At 35.6% G+C, this 17,403-nt stretch overlaps 1 protein-coding gene across 7 annotated transcripts in view; it reads left to right on the top strand.

Moving 5' to 3' along the window:
• The window catches only part of Rbcn-3B (WD repeat-containing protein Rbcn-3B), a 122,114-nt gene that overhangs the window by 82,729 nt on the left and 21,982 nt on the right, over nt 1–17,403 (top strand). The window lies entirely within an intron of this gene.

Below are 17,403 nucleotides of genomic sequence, written 5' to 3'. Positions count from 1 at the left end.
CCATACATTTTTTTTTCACCACAAGTGCTCAAAGTTGCACAAATGTTGTGAAAGATTATAAAATTCAACTTTGAATGCATAATTTAAATAAAAAACATGTAGTAATAACAAAACAAGATTGTAGATTCAATAGCACATCTATTCAGGATTTATTTGCAATAAACGGATTTAAAAAAAGCCTTAAATTGTGATCACAGCATTAAAAAGAACGAGCTTAAATCGCTTTCTTAAAAAACACACAAAATGGCCAAAATCTCAAAAACTATGATACTTGTGCCAGAGGTAAATTTTGATATTTAGATCAGTTGGGTTGTCGCCGATCCGCTGGTAAAGGATTATCCATTATTTACGCCACACCCTGTATATTTGTGAAGAATAATGCAGTTTGAAGAAAGTTTATTAAAATCATTGTTAGCGTATCTTAGACATTTCGTATCAGGTTTTCAAGCGTCAATTGTAGTGCTAGACACAAAAAATCCTATGTCAAGCTCATCTCTATGTACCTCTCAATCAAATTTTATCTAAATCGGTTCATCTGTTAAGCAGCTAAAGTTCTACAAACATACATACTTACGTTTGTATAATTATTAAGCCATAAGCTATAAACTCATGCCCTATTCTTGCACATACATACATGGTTAAATGCGCGTAAGTACACACATGACCTCCTGCAAGGTCATAATTAATTAAGTTAACTGCTATTGGGGTTTTCTTAATTATTTTAAGCTGTATGCAGCTTAGTATTATGTATATGGCAATGAGCTCGCCCCCTATTACATGTTAATCATTAATGGATCCAGGATTTTTTAAAGATTGCCCAGGGATGTTGCAGAGTGGAAAAAGTGAGGAGTTTGGTTACGGGGTCTGTGTATGCCACCTAAAATATTTAAATTTTTAGTTAACTTTTTGGTTTGGCAAAGATTTGGTGTAAAAGACCATACGGAATGGAATTTTGGCAATGCGGGAAAATTTTATAGTACAGTCTATTTAGTATCGTTCCAATTTTAGTATATAGTTTATTTAAGCATTTCATAGCCTGGCTAGGTGTAAGTATCTGCCTCCCTTGTATGTCCAGGGCTCAGAACCCACCAATGACTTTTCCAGAGATCTATGTATTAGAAATAATGATCACTTTTTCCAACGGTGAAGGAAAACATAGTGATGAAACCTTGCATGTAGTGCATTATACAGTAATTGTAATAGTCATGTATGACAAGATGTATGGATGTGAATGAAACAAAATAAGTTCATAGGCATCGTAGTAAGTCGAGTTCTTTGCTATCTACCAACCATGGGAAAAAGGCGTGTATTTATGTTTGTCTGTATGTATGTATGTATGTATGTATGTATATATGTATGTATGTATGTAACAGTTTCAAAATTTCGTTCCAGTTTAAAACTGTTAATGAATGTTCATGGTTAAATAACTAGAATACATATTTGTTAAGTACAAGTCAAGGTTAGATTGCATTTTTACTTGAACTGAGTTCTGTTTAAATTTACTATTTAAGATACTGATACTGTACTTGGAGTGCAGTAGCATTTGATCTTTCTTTTTTAATTAAAATAACATTATAAAAAAGTTAATTATGTGAGCTTGTGAATAAAGTAAAAGTAATTATGGAAGCCATTATTCGGAAAAAAAGTATTTTCTGAGTTATCTGTTAAAAGAAATCTAATATTGCCCGGAGTTAGAAAGTTGAGGTCGTAGACTTCCGTGCCTCTGAGAGCACGTAAAACCGTCGGTCCTGCGCCTGACTTCTCACTGGTCGTGTCGGTTATCCGTCCCACCGGGCTATGAGAGTAAAGGAATAGAGAGTGCACCTGTGTATTGTGCACACACTTGGACACTAGAAACAAAGTCCTGCACAGTTGGCCAGTTTCATTGAAACTGGCCGCCGTAGCCGAAATCGGCCAGAACGACTTTACATTAAAATGGAAGAGCTGAAATACTATGTTACAATATTGTAATCTAGAATCAATAATACCTCAAATGAACTTACTGACTAAAATATGCCTTACTCCTAAATGCTCTTTGTATGTCTATTACGTGATTAAATAAACCTCATACACGGCAGCCATTTTATTCCGACACAGTTCGCTCGTCAAAAGGTTAGAGAATGCCCTTACAGTTCACTCTTGTAAAGGTCTGCGTCCACTGTACTAGGGAAGTTAATAACCCATGGTAAAAAGGGCAAATAGGGTCAACATTTTGGCCACACGGTGAAAACAAGGTTTCATGTTCCCGTACCTTTGAATAGTACGTATTTCGTTTTAAAACTTCAAAATAGTCGTGAATCTGATCTATAGGTTAAGCAACCCTTGGCCCGGTTATTCTGCAGATGGATGACTTTGGCTTTGAAGGGCACGTAAAACGACGGTATTGGTCGTTGTCCATCAGGAAAAATCGTTAGGTGATGTCAGGCGGCTTGAACAACTTTGATAATAGGTTAAACATACGATTAAAAAAATTACGAGTATGTATGATTTTGCGTCGTAAATCCTTAATAAGTACGTCGGTAGGTCGTGGATTCGATTCCCACACGGGACAATAGTTTGTGCGATCCGCAAATAGTTTTACGGGTTTGGTTGTACTTTGTGTCCGTTGTTTGCATGTTTGTAAAAATCCCCGCGACAGAAGAGCAATCTTAGTGCGGGAGTTTTGTGAAAAAAACATAGAGACACACACATGATATTTTAGAACAGTGTACAGGTACCTGTATAACATAGAGTCCTAGTCACAACTGGTATCGTTCACTAACGGATGTTAGTCAACGAGCGGCCACTCGAGCGATCGCCTTGACACTATACAGGGTGTACTTGTGTATGTTTGACATTATACAGCGTGTGGTTATGTTTCATGGTGGGTTGTTTCCGCAAATTTACCTGAATTGAATGATTTTACAGTTTAGTATTGTTGAATACGGAATATAAACTATATTTCTAGTAAAATTCATTACAATCAGTATTCTTAGAGTTGTTAAAATAGTTCTAGGACGAATGCAAATCGAACCCAATACGCTCTTTGTCTGTATAATGCACTATATTCTGATTTCTATCTCATTGTGAGAGGAGAGTAAGGTCCAGCGGTGGGATAATATACCTATCTTAAAATTTATCTTCCGGATCTACTTTGTCTAATCGTTAACCAACACGTTAAGAGGGGGCACTACATGTTGTCTTTCTCAAAAATATGCTGTCGAAGGATTTGGCTGAGGTTTTTACAAGCAAGCGCCTGTCGAATCTAATCTATTTTCTGAAATCCTAAATATAATTGGTATGGTTATAATTTAAATAAAAAGCAGTCTCAAGAATTAAACCTTAGACCTCACCACTGAAATGGTAATTGTCCTTAATATTCATTATTAAACTTAATATACAATTGAAATAAAAGAAAATAAAACAAAGAGTCAACTGCTAACCTTAGAGCAATTTATTATATTTTTAAAACATATGCCTATATCAAATTATATTCAATCTAGAATGATTCTTATTTCTTATTGCATAAGGTTCAAAGAATTATGTGTCATTGATCTATTTCTTTATACTTAGGTCTATACATCAAATGTAATATGTCTGTCTTTTATTTCAAAAAAGTATTTTTAAGTTATTTTTAGCTTATATCATAATTTAAGAATAAACATACGTAACGTAAATTCACACTTATTTTTCCATAGGCGTAAGCAGAGACCAAATAACATCTGTTTGTACGGTTCTTAAAAACTACCCTGGCTTCATAAACATGCCACAAATCTCGTGCTATTAAAAATAGGCAACCTTTTTTATAGCTTAATCTAATATATAAAATTCTCGCGTCACAGTTTTCGTTACCATACTCCTCCGAAAGGGCTTGACTGATTTTCATGAAATTTTGTGAGCATATTGAGTAGTTCTGAGAATCGGCCAACATCAATTTTTCATACCCCTAAGTGACACTTTTTTATTTTATTTATATGGCAAAACAATGTTTGCCGGGTCAGCTAGTTCCTTATCAAACTGTATTGCGGTTTAAGGCTTAACATGACAGACACACTAAATAGCTATCACAATCATATTTAACACAAGTGAAACCGTACGGCATAGTTAGTTAGTAATACTATTGAAATAGTAGACACCCGGTATTTGATCCCTGAAGGTCAACGCATTCGCTTTTATTAAATATAACTAATTATACTTATTGTTACTTAGTATATAAATGACTGGTATAATATATAATGTCTATTAACCGGCGGTCCTGTATGACAACATGTATGGATGTGAATGAGGCAAGGGAAGTTTGAAAGGATCGTACCAAGTGACGTTCTTTGGACTCTGCTTATCCCTATGGGCAAAAGGCTTATGTATTTATATTATCCTTTGTGATTTAGTCGTAGTGTATTCGACTCCAGACCACGAGATGAAGTTGTTGGGCAAGGAACATTTTACCATTATAATATAGCCGAGTGGTTTAAGTTGGCATCTACCACGCAAGGGGTTGAAGGTTCGAACCCGAGGCAACACACCAATGACTTTTCCAAGTTATGTGTGTATTAGAAATAATTATCACTTGCTCTAACGGTGTAGAAAAACATTGTGAGGAAAAAACCTTGCATGCCTAAAATTTGTTTTATACAATTATTGAGGGCATGTAAAGTCCCCAACCCGCACTTGGCCAGCGTGGTGGACTCAAGGCCTAATCCCTCCCCCGCGTTTGGGAGGAGGCCCTTGCCCTGCAGTGGGACAGAAATGGGTTATTAAAAAACATATAATCCAGAACTGTCTAGCTGAAGAATTGAACCCAAACCCTCACTGCCTTTTAAAACAGTTGTAACGGAGAAACCCCATACAAGTGAGTCATACATACATAATACATAATGTATGTAGAATACATAAATAACATTCATTCATAACACATCGTTATATTTGCATATTATCAATTTACGATACTGTTGCTCTCTGCAACTCAATTATGATAAAACTGGCTTTTGCCCGCGACTTTGTTCACATGAATAGTATTTAAATAGTATCCTGTATGTTAATCGTGAGGAAACCTTTCATGACTAAAATTTGTTTAATACATTTATTGAGGGCATGTAAAGTCCCCAACCCGTACTTGCTCAGCGTGGTGGACTCAAGGCCTAACCCCTCCCCCTCGTTTGGGAGGAGACCCTTGCCCTAGTGGGACAATAATGGGTTAAAAAAATGTTAATCCAGGTTAAAAAGCTACGAGTGTACCAAATTTCATACGGATCCGTCCGATAGTTTTGTCGTTACAGAGTAACAAACATGTATACTTAAAAATTCCAACATTGCTAATATATTCCCCCAAAAATCTTTAAAAATTTGCTCGCGAATGGGTCAACTAGTATCACTATATTATAGGCTAATTATACCACATAGAACCTTTCCTAGCCCGATCATTTACTTACAAACAACTAGAACAGAATATTAATTTAGTTTCACATTGGTACATGAGTCATCGCAAAAGGCAAAATTTATTCAACCATTGCTGCTACAAGTGTGCCAAGGTCTCGCATAAGGCCTGCTTATTCTACTTCTAATTACACTGATTAATATCTAACATCATTATGTAATATCATTAGGAAGGTATTTCCGGTACGTTAAGGTAGCTAAGATTGTTGCCGAAGTGGGTCGTAACTCGTAGGTTCGATTCTCATATCACTATACCTATACATATATAAAATTCTTCAGATACTAAGTGACTGACTTACTGATGGACAACGCACAGCCGAAACTACTGAGCGTACAAACTTGAAATTTGCTATGAAGATTCCTTAGAAGCTGTAGAAGAGCACTAGGAGAGAATTTTCTGAAATTCCCTTGAAAGAGAATTAAAAAAACTTGAAATATCAGCAATCAAAAATGTTGTGAAAACGGGAAGCTAAAATCTACGCGGACGAAGTCGCGAGCGGTCGCTAGATGAGTTTTATTCTTTACTGTCTGATCTTTGGGATAAATTGATACCTATTATAGTTTTTTTTTTTATCTTAATGCCTCGTATTGACTTAGCAGTGCTGGTTTTTATTTAGTTTTAGGTAAGGTCTAGTGTATTACTAGTGCGTGATACATACTTTCAATTCCTTCAAGAACTATTTTACATCATTTCCGATTTTATGAAATATTTATTTATTTGATAAAAAAAATTATTTGTTGTTTGTATGGTTTTTTTTTTTTTTAAAGACAACTCCCGCACTAAGAATTGCTCTTGTGTCGCGGGGACTTTTTACAAACATACAAACAACGGACACAAAGCACAACCAGACCCGAAACAATTATTTGTGGATCGCACAAATAATTGTCCCGTGTGGGAATCGAACCCACGACCTCCCGTTGCAGTGGTATCGGCGTGGCGACCTAAACCACTGCGCCACAGAGGCAGGCCAGTACAAAGGCAGTGTTTGTTAAAGTTTCCTGCAAAAAAAAGATTAATTCTATTCCTGTTAGTACAATTATTGTTATAATTGATTGAATCTAGCACAATATCGGAAAGGGTTGTAGAGCCTTATGAGAAGAGCTAGCAAGAAACAAACGGCCACTCTTTCATTTGCCAACTGATTAATATTAATTAATCAAGTAAGGATCAAAAAACTAGTGATGTTGACTAAATGATTATTACTAAATTTAAATAGTCAGAAAATCTATCTTTATACAGGCAAAATCAGATACTACAACTAGTTTAAAAACTAATTAAGAATACAGCCTTTCGTTTTCAAAATAACTATTGTTACGAAAGTACATATACATTCAGTTAGAATTAAATATTTAATTACAATTTATACAAACGTCTTACACAATTATATTAGAAAGTGTCTGAATTTCATTATTTCATATTATTTATTTAAAAGATGTGGTTTGAAATGCATCCATATTTTGTAAGAAGCGTTTTTGTTCTGTAAGATGCATCCATATTTTTCAGTACCTAGTGTATTTCATTGTGTGGGATAACTTTATTACTGTCTCTGTTGCGTGGTCAGTAGTGTATCCGACTGTTGGACAAGAGGTCTGAGGTTCGATTATTGGTTTTCTTTAAAAAATACCATACGTTGCTGGCAAAATAGACGATTATTTTTATTAAAATTGGCTCTATTTCAGGCATTTACTAAAAAATCTAATGTAACTTAAATAAGCCCAACAGCACTCTGTCCGACCGCTGGGAATCGAACTCAAGCCTCGTATTTAGGTGTCGGAAACGCTACCAACCGCCACAGAGGCAGTTTAATAGTCGCCATATTTCGCAAACACTTAATACACGTACAGACATAGCGAGCGAATCCGCAGGCGGAAGCTAGCGGCGCTGTTGCAACATCAGTGAAGGAGGCTCGGCGATTTGTGTGTTAGTCACGCCATTTCTCGGACACAGCACTTATAAGTGATCGAGTAATAATACAACTAATAATAGTATGAACGTATCAAATTTACAATTGTGTTGAAAAATAATAGGTTCTGTCCCACTGCTGGGCAAAGGTTTACTCCAGGAATATAGGAGGGGTCGAGTCTTGAGTCCGGATCAGGATTATTCAGCACTGCAGTCGTCAACTTTAAGAGGTTAATTATTTAAAAAAAAAAGATACATTAGGTCGGGGAAAAGTCTTTTCGCATTATAGTATGTATGAATTTGTAATAAAATCTCTTTGGCTTCAAGAATTACAAATGAGTACACGGTTCATTAGGTTTCTTTCAGTGAGCTCGTGAGGTACCCAAATATCGAGCTTTTGTGTTGAGAAAAGATTTTATAACAAGTTCATACATACTATAATGCGAAAAGACTTTTTCCCCGACCTAATATTAACAAACCTTCCTCCTTTCTCAGTCTGCGAGAAACCACGTATTTATTCCACCAGTTATGTGTCTAGAACTCCTCAAAGAAACTTTAGCAAATAAACTCATTAACCTCCTTGGCGCGATCAACTAAAAATAGACGGAAAGGAAATAATTGCAACCAGTCTTAGGCTATTAAAATATAGATTAAAATTACATTTCAGCTTTTACCAGTAAGGACATATAAACGACATTATTATTGCTTCACTGAAGTCCGTGTTAATAGACTGGTAGAGACTTGGAAACACAGTTTTAAGAATCCATTACTCAGGTAGACATTACTAATTATCACGCGTGTCATACCTGAAAGTGTCGGTGTAGGAATACATACGCGTTAGTCCCATATTAGAAAAGACCAATGGCACACTGCTCCAACCGGGAATCGAACCCGAGACCTGAGATCAGCAGTCATTTACACTTATAATACCCAAATCAAAAAGTGTACTCTCATTGAAACACCCTACAGTAAAAGTCCCAGGAAGACTTTAAGCTATTCAACACCACTATACCTACTACTCACGATTGGAAATATAGTGTAGGTACAGTTAGTCGCGAAATTATAATATTCTAGGTATAAGTTGCTTCGGGCGGAGGTCATAAACGAGAGCACTAAGTACTAGGCTGGTACTAGGTGTCAGACAGTCCCTTTCAAACTAGATATAGTGTATTTCCTTCATTTGCAACTATTGCGTTATACTACTAATATTATAAATACCAAAGTTTGTACGGATGTACGTTTGTTACTCTTGCGCAAAAAATTATTATCAGTGGACAACTCACACGATCATTTTCGATTCCAAACTTATCACAGCTTGTACTATGCTAAATGCTAACCAAATAACCGATAAACATATTTATATACTTCTGAATACATACTCATGTAGATATATTAACAACCAGTTAATAACCTGGATTAACACATTTATCCCATAGTGTATACGTAGGTAAGGCTAATTTAAACCAGTGACAACACACCAAAGACTTTTCCAAGTTATGGTGAAGGAAAATATCGTGATGCAACCTTGCATGCATGCTTGAAGGTATGCAAAGTCCCTAAACAGCACTTGGCCAGCGTGGTGGACTCAAGGCCTAATCCTTCCCTCATTACGTGAGGAGACCCTTGCCCAGTAGTAGGAAATTACATTTATTTATCATCAACTTGAAAGCACTGTTTTAGGAACCCCGATATGTCCAAATTGTCCTCAAATAGTGTTTCCAAGTTGATACCAGTTTATAGTGTCTATTACTATTGGCCTAAGTCACACACATTAAATATCTGAATGTTAAAAATTAACCTTCTTAGTAATGTTGCATTGTTTATTTTATCTCGAAGGCTCTTGTCGTTTAGGGACTATAAAGGTTATCGATGTTTGACAAATTAACTCATTAAATGACAATAGATACAAAATACCACGTCCTTTTACTAAAGGCGAAGGTAGAGTCCAAAGAACGTCACTTGGTACGATACAGCCCAAACCACTGGACGGATTTGTTGTTATGGCGTAGGCATTCCCCTAAGAAAGTATTTTGATAAATTCTACCCCTAAGTGGATAAAATAGGGGGTGAAAGTTTGTATAAAAAAATCTGTCCAAACTCACAAACCACGCGGATCTCTTTCTCATCGTATGGTTAATGGTCAACCTAGTGTCAAAGTTGTTCAAGCCGCCTGAAGGCCTTTGACGTGGCTTAACGACTGTTATCTTAATTGATAACAACCGGGACCGACTTTTAACGTGCCCTCCGAAGCACGGGGATAAATTCGCGGGTATAAACTAGTTAATAATACAAATTAGAAAAGCTCATTAGTTTGCCAAAACCGAGACCTCGCAGTCAGCAGCGGTAAATACTTGAGCCCAGGCCATAAAGGCAGTATATTATGTATGTATGTATATAATGATCATAAGCGTAGCACCTATGGCCACAGTCTCAGATGGTGATTGCCCAACAACTGAACAACTAACAGCTGAACGTAACAAATGTGTGTGTTCGCGTCACTTTCGCAATTCAAGCCCGCTTTGATTATCACGTGTTGTACACAGACTGTACAGTGAAATAAGTCAGACATTGTAAAAATATGTTAGGTTGTATGTTTTTTTTACACTAAAACTAGTGAACAGATTTTGACGTAATTTTACCTACAAATACGATTTATTACATTTTTGCCCTAAATTAAAATTTAAGGAAGTTATAGGCAAAAAAAAAGATTTTTTTTTTGTGCTCTATAACGTTTTTTTAAAGATTTTACATTAAAATAACCTCAGATCAATCTTGTAGACGATCTTGATACAAGTCCCAAAAATAAAATTGCGTCCTTTAAAAAATGTAAAGCTCATGTAACATTTCAATGGACTAAGAGACACTTTTGAGAAAGTGATTTGTTATAACCTAATTAACTTATGTTCGGTGCCAGATTTTAAGTATATCCAACAGAACTTCATCAAGATCCGTTAAGTGGATTGGTAGTTATAAACGTAACGAATATTTTATTCTATGAGTTATTATTATGGCACATTTTACTAATACACAAATAGGAACATTTTCCAAACTGGTAGAAAATCGGAATTACATCTTTCTCGTATTAGGATTGAAACCTGTGCACAATTTAGAAACGTATAATATAGCATGTCTTACAGCAAGATTACTTCAAAGTGCTATTCAAAATGTACACTTAAATAATCAACAATTATTTTAGTACTAGTTCACTGTACTTAACTCTACTATGTGAACAGCCAGGAACCGACATTGTATTATAAAATTAAGGTCGCCGGAGAGGCTGTACGTATAACATTTGGACATTTGAGAACTAATATCTACGCATTGTTTGTTATACCGTGACCTTAATTATGTACATATATACATATATACATAGATAAACCTGCCATTAACGTTATAGTCGCAGGTTCTATTCCCACACGAAGTAAGTCTTTATAAAAGAGTAGTAATAAGAATTGTACTTGTGTCGAGACTTTTACAAACATACAAATAATGGACACAAAGTGCAACCAAATTTGAGGAAAACATTTTTGGATTGCATAAATTATTGTTTCGTTTAGGAATCGAACCCACGGCCTATCCGACGCACTGATGATAGCATGTCCACTACTTTAATCGCTGTGCTGCAGAGAGAGTTTATTTTCTTAAGTTTTCGTTAGTAATACCGTTAGTCCCATGTTATAGGGGGCGAGCCTATTGTCATATACCGGGCACGTTATAAAAATCCGATTTGCTATTAAACATACAGGGTGTAGCGTAAATAATGGATAATCCTTTACCAGCGGATGGCCGACCACCCGACTGATCTAAAAATTAAAATTTATCTCTGGCTTAAGTATCATAGTTTTTGAAGGTAAGTACGCCACACCTCTCAGGAACCAAACCTGAAACCTCACAATCAACAATCTAATAAACAACAAAGATCTACTCGTACAAAATTAAATCAAAATTAATAACATCAAAAGTCCATTGATATCAATCAAATCAAATCAAGAAATGTATTAAATAAATCATTTGATTTAGTTACTTTCAACAACATAATAAATAATGTAACACAATCATTTCAAATGTAATTGAATATCTAGAAACTGGGTTACCTAAGCTTTGTTCCTACCTGCAGAAGAATTCATAGCCAGTTGCGCTCACCGATCGTTAAACGATCAGTTAAGCAACCGTTGGCGCGGTCATTCTATAGATAGGTGAACGCATAGTGGTATTTGAACTGAGCGTCTCCGTGCTTCGGAGGGCACGTAAGTAGTCTGTCCCGGTTGTTACCGAAGAATTTGCGGGAGTCATTTTTAAACATTATTTTAGGAGGTTAAAGTGTGTGAATGTCATCACAATTTGATAGTTTTACATCACTTAAAATAGAGCAAGTTTCAAAGCAATTATACTTCTTTGTGCGAATTAATTGCGGCTCGTGTCGTAATGTAGAACGTAATCTTTTTGAATAGCTTGTTATAATTGTGAGTAGTTTTGTACTCTCAGATACTTTTGATGTCCTTCTATTCAATATTCGTGGCCTCCTAGACATTAGGGTAGTTGCCAACTAACTAGTCAAATTCAACGAAAGGTCGAAAAATATTTGAGTATAGAAATACGACAACTACAATGTCATCACAAGTTCGTATTTTCATTGGGATTAAAATAAAATAAGTATATGTTTCAGAATTTAATAATCTTAACTTGAACAAACGAAAAAAGTACAAAGTGCGAGCATTTACTTCACGAGGTTTGCGACTTTAACTTCCTAACTCCGGGCAATCACTGAGAGGCTTTTTTGTCAGAAAATCTCTGTCAGCTTATGCCCTACATTTGGGTGTTTTGTTTTCTGGTCATGGATCTTGAACTACCTGCAAGCTTCGTTTTAAAATCAGTTCAGCCATTGGTCGTGAAAACGAGACAAACATATTTCTACATTTGTAAGGTATGAAAACAAGCCAATTTTTCACCGGGTAGCTATTTGATAGACTGGCTTAAATATGTATTTATAGAGGCGACTTCGCCCGCATGGAAACCCTTTCCGCGCAAATCCCGATCCCTCGGGAACTCCGGGGTAAAAAGCCTATGTGTTATTCTGGGTCTTCAACTACCTATGTATCAAATTTCATCGTAATCGGTTCGGGAGTATTTGCGTGAAAGAGTAACAAACATACATACATTCTCACAAACTTTCGCATTTATAATATTAGTAGGATTTATCAGTGAACAAATTTCGTGTGGACAGAGCCACAGTCTAAGTTTTATTACCATCGTTACAATCCCTGCCCACTCTGCAAAGTCGTGATGTTATTACGTAAGCAGACGTGTCAAGATATTGTTCCCACGACTCAACATAGATATAAATACATAGTTTACAACTTAGAATATTGTCTTTGTTTTAAAGACAACAAGCTTTAAGTTTAAACATACTTTACACATTCTTTCTTGTTTTTATTTATTTTTAAAAAGACATCTCCCGCACTAAGATTTGCTCTTGTGTCGCGGGGACTTTTACAAACATACAAACAACGGACACAAAGTACAACCAGACCCGAAACAATTATTTGTGGATCGCACAAATAATTGTCCCATGTGGGAATCGAACCCACGACCTCCCGACGCAATTGTAGCTGCGTGGTGACCTAAACCACTGCGCCACGGAGGCAGTCAAAACAGTCCGTTCAACAGCAGCGATTATATTTTTATATTAACAACAGCGAGGGTCGATCTCTGAGGTTAAGCTACGCTTGCCGTGGTAGTTATTTGGATGGGTGACCATCGAATACTCCGTGTTTTGGAAGGCACATTAAATTGTGAGTCCCGGCTGTCATTTTCTAAGATCTTTGACAGTCGTTAACAGTAAGTCAGAAGCTTGAAAGTCTGACAACTAGTCTTACCAAGGGGTATCGTGTTAATAATATTATCATAAATTCGCTCAAATACCATGACTTGGTCACCCATCTAAACAATGTTCGAGACAAAGGTCGCTTACCTCACTGATCATTTACCGGTGAGCGCAACTGGCCTACTCAATTATGAGTATAATTTATGATAGCGGCACTCAAACATGGCTACTCTAGTCTGGAGTGCTAGATTTAGATTATGAGAGCTTGTTTGTGCGTCACGCCCGTTCACTTAGTATACAAGTTATAAGCGGTAGCGGGAGCGGGAGCGAGAGCGATTTGTAATTTCTTTGATGTTTTTCTTTTATGAAATGGATGCTTTGTTTTGTAGTTTATATGCTGATCGTTTGGTCCTAGGTTTGGTATTCAGTTTATGTATTAATATATTTTATGAGTTTCTTATTGTTTGTTGAATGTGCATGGTTTTAAATTCGGGTTCAATGCTCGGTTGATGTAATTTTTTATTGTATTTTAGTGCTTATTCGCATACGTTGAGACGTTTATTTTTTCATAAAGCAATCTCTTATTATTTACCCGACACGTTGATAACTCAAGATTATTAAAAGTCAATATCACTACTAGTAGTTAACTGTTAGATAAACTATCTGATAGATAAAGTACTTATGTTAAAAAGTCTGTCAGTTTTCCATTTGATAAGCTAACCGGTACTTATCCAGAAGTGGTGAAGTATATCATTTATACATTTAACATTACAACAACGTTTGTATGAAATCTTTCTAATATATTTCATACATATGTATGTATGAAATTAATACAAAGACACCGGATCTTGCGTCAAACTCCCGCTTCCTATATCTGACACTTACAAACTAACTTTTAAAATATCTACACGATTATCAACTATATAATATAGAAAATAGGATTTAAATTCCTTTTTACAAAAGATCTCTACTATATTATAAATGCGAAAATATATCTGTGTGTTGGTCAGTCTGTCTTTTAGTCGTACCTGATATGATTTTGATGATATGTTGTACAAAGATAGTTTGGAACCCAAGAGAGGTTTAAGGTTGAACGTCGTATAAAATATAGTTAAGTTTGTATTGTTAACTCTAGTGGCTACACTTCAATGCGAAAAAATAAATCAATTTTGCACATTTCAGTTCAAAAAGTCAACTTTTTTTTATAATGTATTAAAGTTGAAAATGGTACAAAAATTAGACTCCAAATAACTTTACATTTCTCAATTCTATAGAAGACTTTATTTTTAAGTGAAATAAGGTTGAAAATCATACAAAATATTAGTTTAGATATATTAATTTTACACTGTAAAATAATACATCACTTCACAATTCAAGTAGACCTTATTTCAAAGTGAATAAGGTTGAAAATAACATAACATGTTATTTCAGCAATGTATAGTTTTGTACATAAAAGCCAGTGGCCCTAGCAAGGTCCGGTTGACCATGAGTGAGGAATGCGGGGTGAAAGGCGATAGAAGAGGGGGGACGGGGGGGGGAGCCGGAAGATAATGAGTGCGGTTCCTTGATTGAGTGTTATGAATTATTGTTTTAAATAGGTTTTTTGTTCTTTGTTAGATAGGTTTTATATCTATCGTTAGTTATGGATAGATTAACTGCCGTTTTCATTGTCTTATCTATCTTCTGATTGCTGATACTAAATACAAGTATTATCTATGTCACCAACCTTTTAAAAAAAAATCTGTGCACGCTTTGAAATGTTTCATACACATTTAAAAACAGACTAAAACTTTTAAAAAATCGATTATGTCTCGTACAAAAAAGCTCAAATTCTAGAGTTTAAAGCATCATATTTCCGAAACAGTCAGTTCTAATTCAAGTGGAATGGTACGAATATATACACAGCAATCCAGACCAGACACCTTTTTGGACCACCATCTATCTCACAGTAACACCCTGTATAATTCTAAGCAAGACTAGACAATCATCATACACAAATATTTGTCCAGGGTGGGATTCAAACCTACCACAAGCGTTGGTTACCGACGCGAGGCAACCACTTTAACCACTGCGCCAAACGTGCAGACAAAAGTAATTACCTTATCCATTGCTTCATACACTTCATAATCTACAGTTTTAAACGAACATAATTTGACTATGACCATATTAAGTGTGCCCTAATGTTGTCATGCCCATTCTATATAACTGACACGTACGCGTCCAGTCAAACAATGCTGTTATAAAATGCTTTAAAGTTATGTGCGCAATGCTGCGCTTGCGTCACTGTTCAAACTAGGGCTGCCATAAATGTAGATTGAAGATGAAATAAGTTATATTTTCGTATAGAACATAACATTAGTGAAATTAATTTATTGATGTTTAGAGTCATAGCTACAGTTGGGTCCCTTTTTTGTATGTGTTTAACGTAACAAACTACAAAACGTTACTTCTGCATGGATTTTTTTAAATAGAATTAATTCTGCTTGGACCTGCTACATCTTTCCGATGTATTTTGCATTATTAAGAACAAAATATTTTTGCCACTACTAGCAGAGTTTCGAGCTTAGCTTACTTTTATGCTACAAACGTTTTTTTATATTTGTAATTTCAGTTGGGGCATAAAAACGCCATAATTCTTTGGCTAAAATAAATACATCTTAATCGCATAAGCGTTTGCCGTACTCTTATTTCTTATCCGCATCAGATGTGCGAATTGTTAATCACATACTAAAACTACCTTTATACTGTGTTCATATAATTAAAGTAAAAACAATTCTTAACGACCATTCAATCTCATATTATTACACTTATTAAATTATCGTTGCCTTTTTCCCATGATAGTAAGCACTACCATGGGAAAAAGGGCGTGAGTTTTATGTATGAAATGTGTGATTGTATGTATAAAAAATAAGTAAAACAACGTTGTGTCAGCCCTGCATTCTTCGTTCAGTTGTCAAGTGCAAGTTCGTGTGACGCAACACAGAGGCGCGGGGTGCTGAGTTTTTAACAATCACGTTAAAACAATGTTCTATATCGCTTTGTCTTATGAACATTTTGGAAATTTATTTTATTTCATCGTATGGTTAGTGGTCAACCTGGTGTCAAAGTTGTTCAATCCCGAAGGCCTTTGACATGGCTTTACAACTGTTATCCTAATAGGTAGCAACCGGGGCTGACTATTACGTACTTTTCGAAGCACGGAGACGCTCAGTTCAAATAACAATACTCGGTCACCCATCTGTAAAGTGTCCGTGATATGGTTTCTTAATTCACTGATTTTTACCGCCCTAAGAGGAGATAGATAGGCGTACTGACAGTAGAAATCGAAAAATAAAAAGAATCAAGCAGACTCTATGTTATGGCACAAATAATGTCTGCCGGTCCTGCCAGCTAATTATAAATGTTGTAATATATTGTTCACTATTATAACTCCTTTATTAAGAACAGTGGGTGGGCACAGTTGTGACATTTGGGTCACCTCCTGTCTTAGTGTAGGCAATGTTTTTGAAATGTATTGTTCGAATCGCGCAATGATTGTAATTTCATTTGAAATCGTCTGATTTTCACAAAGTAACTAAATAAATTATTTTTCTGATTTACAGACTATTTTGGGAATAACTGTCTCTGTGATCACCTGTAGTAGGTATCTGAACAGGAGGTCTTCGGTTCAATTCCCGAGTCGACATAAAATGCTGTCGACTTTTTGTAATTTCAGTTCTAATATTCTCAATAGTAGCCCGGAGTTTCGTAATGTGCCTGGTATATGGCTGTAGCCTTGCTCGCTATTACATGGGACTAACATTATAGAAGTGGAAACCACTAAGCGTTCACCCATCAATGGAATGATTGCGGCAAGGTTTCCTTAACACACTGATAAATATTTACATTACACTTTTGAGTAATCTTAACCTCTCTCTCGTTTGTGAAGAGACCCTTTCCCAGCAGTGGGACAGTAATAAGTTAAAAATAACAAAAAAAACAGCATTAGTACTTTGAGCATAACAGGCTTGACACAAAAAAAAGAATATCTAGAAATTAGGTTTTAAAAAACAAATTTTCATGACCTGGGTACCATGGAACCTTCCATGCTCAATTAAACAACACCAAAAAGTTTTCAAATAAAAATAGTCTAAAATAAGAACACATTCAAAATAATAATTTCACGCACTTATCATTATTTAAGCAAGCCATTTTGGTAATAGATTGGATCTTTCATAAGACATAAGTGGTATCTAAGTACATACTTAACTTTGCCAAAAATGGA

Source organism: Anticarsia gemmatalis, chromosome 27 (assembly GCF_050436995.1).
Source record: "Anticarsia gemmatalis isolate Benzon Research Colony breed Stoneville strain chromosome 27, ilAntGemm2 primary, whole genome shotgun sequence".
NCBI classification, from domain to species: domain Eukaryota; kingdom Metazoa; phylum Arthropoda; class Insecta; order Lepidoptera; family Erebidae; genus Anticarsia; species Anticarsia gemmatalis.
Note: the sequence above shows the minus strand (reverse complement) of the source record. Positions and strands in the feature narration are given on the sequence as shown.